This window comes from Plecotus auritus, assembly GCF_963455305.1.
Source record: "Plecotus auritus genome assembly, chromosome: 2".
NCBI classification, from domain to species: domain Eukaryota; kingdom Metazoa; phylum Chordata; class Mammalia; order Chiroptera; family Vespertilionidae; genus Plecotus; species Plecotus auritus.
Window position 1 is genome coordinate 26,614,649 of NC_137771.1, and position 9,732 is coordinate 26,624,380.

General features: G+C 46.6%; 1 pseudogene across 1 annotated transcript; it reads left to right on the forward strand.

Annotated features, from left to right (window-relative positions):
* Nucleotides 1-6,538: 6,538 nt before the first annotated feature.
* LOC308242697 (immunoglobulin-binding protein 1-like) lies at nt 6,539-7,487 on the forward strand (annotated as a pseudogene). The gene is made up of 2 exons: nt 6,539-6,555; nt 6,719-7,487. The product of its transcript is annotated as an immunoglobulin-binding protein 1-like (transcript).
* The last annotated feature ends 2,245 nt before the right edge of the window (nt 7,488-9,732 follow it).

Here is a 9,732-nt window from a genome sequence, read left to right on the forward strand (position 1 = left end):
CCCTGTGGGTGGACCATGCATGTCCCACTCCACTCGCATTGCAGAGCAGAGCAGGGTGTCGGACACCTAACAGACCAGGCTGCGAAGTTTTAAATATTCAAGTACTTATTGTGTCTTTCTGATGTGTCAGCTGCTTTCCAGACACAGTGGCGAAAAGAAAGGCCGCATCCTACCTAATGAGGCTGCCATCCTCAGAGGGGAGACAGAAAACAAATAAGTAGAAAAATAAATGTATAATTTCAGGCAGTAAGTGTGTGATGAAAAGTGAAGCTGACTTCACAGAGCGAGATGGTAGGAAAGTCCATATAGAGGCAGGTCAGGGACCAGGTGACACGTGTGACACCTGAAGGAAGTGAGGGGCCCACCCTGGAAACTAGAAGAGGAACACACTTGTGGAGACTCTGAGGGGTGAGTGATGGGGACGCAGAGGTGGAGTAGCAGGGCGGTGAGGTGAGCGGGGGAGGCGTCAGGTCCAGGTCGGTTGGCCCTGCTAGATGGATCCTTTGGGCGATGCGGCCCAGGAGGGCTGTCAGCAGAATGACGTGAATGGGTTTCTATTTAGAAGGGCCACCTGACTACCTCTTGATATTAGACTCCCAGAGGCAGGAGCAGCCTGGAGGCAAGCTCCGCAGACCTCCGTGGTGGAGGAGGGTGAAGGGCAGGTGATGGAAGACGCTGACGCAAAGTGACGGAGAAGAGGGGTCAAGGATGAGTCCTAAGTTTCTGACTCACCAGCCAGGTGCATGGTAGTGGCACTGACTGAAACAAGAAGAGGAAGAGGAAGAGTTTGGAGAGAAGAGCAAGAACTGTTGGGCGTGATCAGCCTGGACTGAAATATGGGAGTAACTTACAGAGAAGATGGAAAGGCCGGGGGATGGGATGGGACTGTCCAGGACAGGGGTTCTAAATAGGGAAACACTGCCCCCTGGAGGCTACTTGGAAACTGCAAGGTATGTTTTTGGTCAGTAATAGGTGGGGAGGGAACAACCGGCACTAGTGGGAAGTGAGCCAATGCCCTGAGAAAAATGATGGTGCTGGGGGAGCAGAAGACTGCCCTGTTTTTCATTAAACTCCTAGACTTATTTTCTTTAAACTATGTACAAGTATGACTGCAATAAACATTTTTTAAAAGGCTAGACTGAAACAAAAGGATTATGGGTAAAAAGGATCATTTTGAACATTTCAGAAAATCTGACACACAACTGTGACTAGTAGTTACCTCTGGGAAATGGCTGCAGATAGTGAGGGAAAATTTTTTTAGCTTTTAATTTATAACCTTAAAAATAATAACTTTCACTGGAAAAACCTGGCAGAGATCTCTTTAACCTACTGATCAAAGCTAACATCACAAATATTGGAACCAACGCCATGTACTTCCTTATAAGATGCACTAACAAGGAAACAGCGTGCTCCTGAGGCATTCCTGCCAAAACACATCATTAAATCTGACCCTGCGGCAGGACCAGCAAACGGAGAAGCCACCTTAAACAATGGCCTATCCTCTTCAAAGATGTCACCATCACAAAAGACAATGAAAACAGAGACTACAAGACTCAGCCACTGAGTGTAATGTGCAAATCCTTGTTGGGAAGAAAAATCGCTAACATTACTATCAAGGAAAATATTGGGATAAGTGATGAAATTTGAATATGGGCTGAAGATTAGTTAATAGGGTTGTATTGATATTCTATTTCCTGATTTTGATAGTTGTACTGTGATTAGCAAGGGAAAATTCTTGTTCTCAGGAAATACCTACTAAATTATTTAGGAGTCAAAAGGACATGTCTTCAACTTCCTCTCAACTGGTACGGGGGAGAGGGGTAAACATTTGTATATAATAAAATGATAAAGTATAGGGGCAAAAAGCAAATTAATGAATGGAAAAAGGACATATGGGAGTTCCTTGTATTCTTACAGAATTCTTATTTTTTATACATATATACATATATATGTATATATGTATATATATACACACACACATATATATGTGTGTGTGTATATATATATATATATATATATATATATACACACACACACACACACATAATTTTAAAAAACACACAATAAAACTAAACCAGATGGCAATGAAAATATTTTATAACTTTTAACTGCTTGTTCCTTCTAATGGTCCTAAGCCTTTATAGAGCTTCAAAATGCCTGCCCTGCCTCATTTGTTTCCAGCTGCTGGGACCTAAGATGCCTCACTTGGACTCGGGTAGAAATCGTGCCCAGGGTGCAGAATTCCAGGCAGCTTCCTCCTCAGCTTGCTCAGCCATAGCTTCGACTGGAGCCTGCTCCACCGTTGTCATGGAAACGATGTCTGAGTGCAGGAGTATCTGGATGCGGCTGGTTGGCTTGCTCCCAATCTTTATGTCCATGGACATCTGAGGGTTTGACTGAGCCTTTTTGGCAGTGGGCTCTCCCTGGGTGAAGAAGAAGTCACTAGGTTAGAGAGAACTCCCTGAGCAGGGCAGCGAGTAGTCTTCTGCATACACACCCAGAACCCAAATGCAGGGAGCAGGCTGGAGTGAGGTGCCGACAGGGGAGGCCTGGGCCCCACGGGGGCTGCGGGAGGCAGAGGCCATGGCCATAGCACCGAGCTGGGTCAGCAACAGGAGACTGCAGCATAACTCCAGCCCACCTTGCAGGTACGTACCTCATCACACTCAACCTGCCCTCAGACACGTAGGCTCACTTCACCCTCCCTGCAGTCACGTGTAACACTGTTCTGGCCCAATACAACTCTCAACACTTCAAACCCCAGCTCAAGCCCACCCACCTTACTCCAGTCAAAGAGACTCTAACCTTCTCCCTCTTGCCTAACCCTACATATTCACAGGTCGGCCGCACTGGGACCAAGGAGGGCAGCCGTCCTCCTGTACCTCAGTGCTCAAAGACAGTGGAGGAGTTGGGCCTTGCTTTATGCTCCAAGTAGACAAGGCTGACTAGATAAATAAAACATTCATTACAAACTCTCCATTTGTTTGATATAGAAAACTCTATTGTCTTTGATCGCCTTGTAGTGTAGCTAGGTCAACATATAGGCACTGAGCCCGGCCGGTGTCACTCAGTGGTTGAGCATCAACCCATGAACCATGAGGTCATGGTTTGATTCCCGATTAGGGCACATGTCTGGATTGCAGGCTTGATCTCCAGTGAGGGGAGTGCAGGAGACAGCTGGTGATTGATTCTCTCTTATCACTGATGTTTCTATCGCTTTCTCCCTCTCTGAAATCAGCAAAAGTATATTGAAAAAGAAAAAATACAACAAAACATAGGGGTATTGAACTATAAGGCCAAGCACTGGGGTTAAGATACGGCTCCGCCCTTGAAGAACTGGCTATGCAATGGGGAAGGGATGTCCACAGCTGAGAGGCACACATCCTACACCGATACAGCCGTGCTTCCAATCTCAGACCCACCACTCACAGGCTGTGTAATGTTCCACAAGTTATTTGACCTCTAGGGCCCGTTTTGTCACTTAGAATTGGGGATAATAATAGTATTTACCTCAAAGGATTGTCAATAGGATTAAATATTTGTAAAGCAGCTAGAACATAGAGTAAGCAACAATTAAACGTTATTAAATAAGTAATGCCAAGACAAAGCAGCAAATGCTTGGAGAGAGGGTTCTACGGTAGCCCAGAAGGGACACGATCTAACTCAACTGGAGGACTCAGAAAGTTTCCTGGAGAAGGCAGCAACTGAGCTCAGTTCTGACAGGGAGTAGGAGTTAACCAAATCAAATAAATTGGAAAGGGCATTTTAGGCAAAGGAACTGCTTATGCAACAACATGAGACTTATAGGTAACTACAAACTCTTGTTTCATGGACCTCCTATCCCAGACTCAATCCTGTGGATGAGGGACCCCTAGCTGAGAGCGACATCATCAGATCTGTGCTCAGGCAGCTCCCCCTGCTGCTCAGGACAGGACACAGCCTGGGGCTACGGGCATTACTCACAGGCGAGATGACAGGATAAGCCAAGAAAACGTAGCGGGAACAAACAGGAGAGGAGAGACTCAGGAAGACATAAAAGATAAAATCAGTCGGCTATGGCAATGCATCCGATAAAAATCATGAGGGGCTAAGATGACACTGAGGCTCCTGGTTTGGGCAACTATGTGGAAGAGAGCAAAATTAACAAGATCAGGCCCGGGAAGACCAGCGTGAAAGGAGAGGCTTGGGAAAGGCTTTATTTTTGGTGATTGTGAAACATGCAGGCAGAAATATGTGAAACTTGGGAGAGAGGTCAGGGTTAGGACGAGACACCAGAACACTGAATGGTTATAACCTCAGACGGGACAGAGTGGCTGAAACTGCCCAAGGACAGTGTGGAGAGAGGAGCCCCTGCACGATTCCGAGAAGCAAAGGTCGGGATGGTGTATAGACAGGCCTGGAGAGCTGCGCCTGAGGGAGGGGCCTCTGAAACCAGGGCAGGATTAGGAAGACAGTGAGCCTGGCGCCCAAGTCCTCAGTGCTGGAACAGGAAAGAGGAGAAGGAGGGCGGAGGCTGATGAAAGGGACCCCACTGCCCTTTCTCATCTTAGACACCTCCCTCGTACAACAGCAATCAAATCCCTGAGCACACCTAGAGCCCGACACGGACGAGAATCCCAAAGCTTCTCCATTCAACTCACCCACCACCCACATCAGAGGGGCCCTGGGGGGAAGCGCCAGCCTCTCCTCCAGAAGAGAGCCTTCCTCTCACCTCCTGAGCTTCCGCTTTGGGGGGCTCCGACCCCTCTTCCTCTTTATTCTCTTCCAGAGTCTTCCCAGAGAACTTCTTCGGCTAGTCATCATCTGACCAAACTGAAGGGAAAGAATCAAACAAATGTCAAGAGATTCAGCTAACAGCCCACTGCTGATTAACTGCGCCCAGTTCTTCTGCTGCTTTGGTCAGCCAAGTAGACACGCATGTGTGTGTAACTTCTGTCACAGGCAGAAGTTACCTCTGAGGGACTCCCAGAGCAAGAAAAGTTGTCACTGGGAAACGTCAAGTCTTCAAGTCCAGGTCGTAGCAGAGGCAGATGACAGTAAAGAGGGACTAAGCTAAACCCTGGCCAGTGTGGCTCGATTGAAGCATTGTCCCATGCACCATAAAGGTTGTAGGCCCTGGCTGGTTTGGCTCAGTGGATAGAGCATCGGCCTGAGGACTGAAGGGTCCTGGGTTTGATTCCGGTCAAGGGCACATGCCTGGGTTGTGGGCTCAATACCCAGTAAGGGGCGTAACAGGAGGCAGCCAATCAATGATTCTCTCTCATTATTGATATTTCTATCTCTCTCTCCCTCTACCTTCCTCTCTGAAATAAATAAAAATATAAAAAAATAATCTGAAAAAATAAAAAAAAGGTTGCAGGTTCGATTCCCCACTCAGGGCAAATATAGGAGACAACCAATCAATGTTTCTCTTTCTCTCTCTCCCTTCCTCTCTCTAAAATTAATAAAAACAAAAGCCAGGCCAATGTGGCTCAGTGGTTGAGTGTCAACCTATGAACCAGGAAGTCACAGTTAGATTCCTGGTTAGGACACATGCCCAGTGTGGGGCCTGCAGGAGGCAGCTGGTCAATGATTCTCTCTCATCAATGATGTTTCTCTCACTCTCCTTTCCTCTCTGAAATCAATAAAAATATATTAAAAACAACAAAAAAACCATACAACATATCCTCGGGTTAGGATTAAAAAAAGAAAAAAGATGCCCTAGCTGGTTTGGCTCAGTGGATAGAGCGTCAGCCTATGGACTGAAGGGTCCAACTCTGGTCAAGGGCACATGCCTGGGTTACGAGTTCAACCCCCAGTAGGGGGTGTGCAAGAGGCAGCCGATCAATGATTCTCTCTCATCATTGATGTTTCCATCTCTCTCACCCTCTCCTTTACTCCCTTAAATCAATAAAAATATATTTTTTTAAAAGAAAAAGGAAAAAAGAGGGACTAAGTAGAACAAAAGTAAGTTTCACCCTTGTCAAGGCAGGAAGGGCACAGTCTATGTCTATGTCCAAAAGCAAGACTTTCACGGGGACAATGCCTCTAGCTTTGCTGAGAATCTCAAACTTTATTATTTCCCTGGAGGTGCCACATTCTCTCCCCACTATAAACCACTCTATTCACGTACATACCACCACCATAGCAGGAAGTCAGACAGGGATAAAAAATGCAAAGGGGGCAAAGTTAGGGACATGATGGGGAATCTGTGGTGGCCCCACTCACCTGGTCTGGAAGAGCCTTCCTTAATCCCCATCACTGATTTGGTCAAATTGACACGAATTGTTCTCCCAAAGAATTCAGATTCATTCTAAAAGGACTAAAACACATCAGCTCCTTTAACCTCATTAGACTAAAAGAATACCTGACAGCCTGCCATTTACTTCTAAGAAGTCTGAGACCTATGATTAATCTAAACTGAGAGCCTGCACCCCCCTCTCCCAACAACAAGCTAAGCACAAAACTAACCATAAAAAGTCCCTGAGACACCATACACTTCCTTTCTCCCAACAGGAAGGTCTGTGCTGACATGATCTTCAGATCTGAAATGATAAGGATGAATGCAGTTACCAAGTACTGAGTCCACCTTAAAAGTCAAGATCGACACTGAATTGGAAAACACTGGGATTGCTGACTGTTGAGAGATACATTTCATGGAAGAGTAACAGAGAACATGGAGAGAAGTATGGAATATTCCATTGTTCAAGAATAAGTGATATGAGGGCCCTCCGCCAAGATGGCAGCAGCCGAAGAAGACGGGTTATGCTGTGCTTCTCCCCAAGCTGCTGGCAATCAGCAAGAAGTTTCCGGACGAAGTGGAAGTAGCGGCTGAACCCAGCAGTTCCTGGGTAATCCAAGAGAAGGTGTTGAAAGGACTACACCTCCTTAAGAAGGCTGCCAAAATGTTATTGCAGCTCAACTTGTTCTTCCACCAGCCTGAGTGCCAGCATTTCAGGGAGCGCTCGCCATGACACAAGCCAACCTGGCAAGCGCCTAGATAACTTGCAGTGGGCTCGAGAACACCTTTTAAACTACTTAACGCAGTGCCAACCCTATCATGTGGCAGAGTGTGAGCTGCCCAAAACCAAGGACAACTCAACTGAAAGTAACACTGCTAGTTCCTCAATGGCCCCACCCTAATCTCATTTCTATGGCATCTCAGAGATGGGCTAAAACAGAGGCACAAGCAAAGGAGCAGGTGGAATGTGGGTTGTCTGCACTGAAATCTGCTGTGGGAAGTGGTGAAACAGATTATGGCGTGTTCACGAGCTATATCTCCTTCACCTTGAAGGTGGACGGTTATGAGCTTAGAGGAGACTGAGAGTATCGACCAGGAGATAAAGATCCTGAGAGAAAAAGACTCTTCAAAAAAGGCATCCACTTCTTGCTCATCTCATCAGGCCAGGCCTCCAATAAAACCCTTCATTCTCACTCGGAATGCACCCCACGCCAAAATATTTCGAGCTGGCTATTCAAGTCTGGTGTCTATGATGGTGGGAGACTAGTATGATCAGCATTAGAAGCTGGGGGAGTTAACAGATCAGGGAACAGCCAAGACAACATCAGAGGTCAAAAGAGCCATTTAGTAACAGGAAGAGCAGGAAGATGAGCAAGTGCTCTACCATGCCCGGGAGGGGGACGACTGAAAGGACACCCCTCCTACGGGTTGCGACAGAACCCTAACCCTTCCCACAAGACAGGACTACAGGGAATGTGCATCTTCTCCAAGAAGGAAAGCTGTGCAGTTATCCGCTCCCTGGGCTCCTGCTTCAGTTCTGTACCATGACAGCAAAGATGCTTAATCTTGCTTTGTGTTTAATAAAGTGTCAAGCAATTGAGTATTTTGTTTCCTAGCTGATGAACCAATGATTCTTGTTTTGGCATTATCCTTATCATGCTGTATTTCAATTCCTTAAGTGGAAAGAAGAGTATTGAGAAATGGCTCATTATAATCAATGGCTGTAAGAATGACCCTTAAAAAATAACAAAAGTCCCTTCTATTATAGGAGCCTGCAGAACAAAGGTAAGTGATACTAAGAAAAGGCAAGTAGAGAGATTTTTTTTAAAAAGGGGGGTGGGGGGAGGCTTGTTGCCCAGCCAGTATGGCTCAGTGGTTGAGCATCAACCTATGAACCAGGAGGTCGTAGTTCAATTCCCGGTCAGGGCACATGCCCAGGGGGTGGGCTCATTCCCAAGAGGGTGTGTGTAGGAGGTAGCAGATCAATGATTTTCTCTCATCATTGATGTTTCTATCTCTCACTCTCTGAACTCAATAAAAATATATTTTTTAAAAAAGTTTATTTTGGACCCTTTCATAAAAATTAAAAAACATGAATTAAAATTCTTTAAAAAGATTTAGGTTGCCCTTGTGCTTTCTTTAGAAACAAAGATGAATAAGGTAAAAAAAAAATTTGAATGACAGCACGAAATGACATCCTTATTTCATACTTAGTCAAAAAGATTGATCCTAAAGATTTTTTTTAATGGCCAAACATTTAAGGGTTTTGTGGTGGGCAAAACAATGCCCCTCAACACGTTGTCCACATTCTATCCTTGAAAACTGAGAATATGCTTATTATATGACAAGAAGGAACTAAGGTTGCAGATGGAAACAGATTCTCCCCTAGAGCCTTCAGAAGGAACACAGCACTGCCGATCCCTTGACTTTAACTTGGTGAGACCCATTTTGGACTTCTGTTGTCTAGAACTATACTAAGATAACACACTTGTATTGTGTAAACCACCCAGTTTGTGGTGATTTGTTACAGCAGTAATAGGAATTCATTTCTTCTGAAGCACCCAACCTGTCATAATCCTGTAGGTATTCTATTCCTTGGTTGTTAATTGGTTTAACTTCACAAGAGGGATCACTTTTCAATGGTTCAAAAGAGCCTCACTTTCTGCCCTAGCTGGTTTGGCTCACTGGATAAGAGTGTCAGCCTGCGGACTGAAGGGTCCCGGGTTCAATTCCTGTCAAGGGCACATACCCAGGTTGTGGGCTAGATCCCCAGTAGGGGGCGTGCAGGAGGCAGCCAATCAATGATTTTTCTCTCATCTTTGACATTTCTAGCTCTCTCTCCCCCTTCCTCTCTGAAAGCAATCTAAACTAATAAAAGGGTAATATACTAATTAGACTGGGAGACCTTCCAGACGTTCTTCTAGACAAAGCCATGGTGGCGGTGTAGAGGTAGAGGTGGTTAGAGGCCAAGAGGGGAGGGCAGTTGTGGGTGATCAGGCTGGTGCGGGGGAGGCCATTGGGGGTGATCAGGCCAGTGTGGGGGGGGGTAGTGGGGGTGAGAAGACCAGCAGGGGGGTCAGTTGGAGGTGATCAGGACAGCAGGGGGGAGGGCAGTTGGAGTGAGCAGGCCAGCAGGGGGGCAGTTGGGGGTGAGCAGGCCGGCGGTGGGGGGGGCCTTTGGGGGCGAGCAGGCCGGCGGCAGGGGGCAGTTGGGGGCGAGCAGGTCGGCAGGCAAAGTGGTTAGGGGCAATCAGGCAGGCAGGCAGGCAGGCAGGTGAGCGGTTAGGAGCCAGCAGTCCCGGATTATGAAAGTCTGACTGCCGGTTTAGGCCCAATCCCTGTAAACTGGCAGTAGGACATCCTTCGAGGGGTCCCAGATTGGAGAGGGTGCGGGCCAGGCTGAGGGGCACAACCCTCCCCATGCACGAATTTCATACACCGGGCCACTAGTCCTATATAATAAAAGGCTGATATGCAAATCGACCGAATAGTGGAACTGGTTGCTATGATGC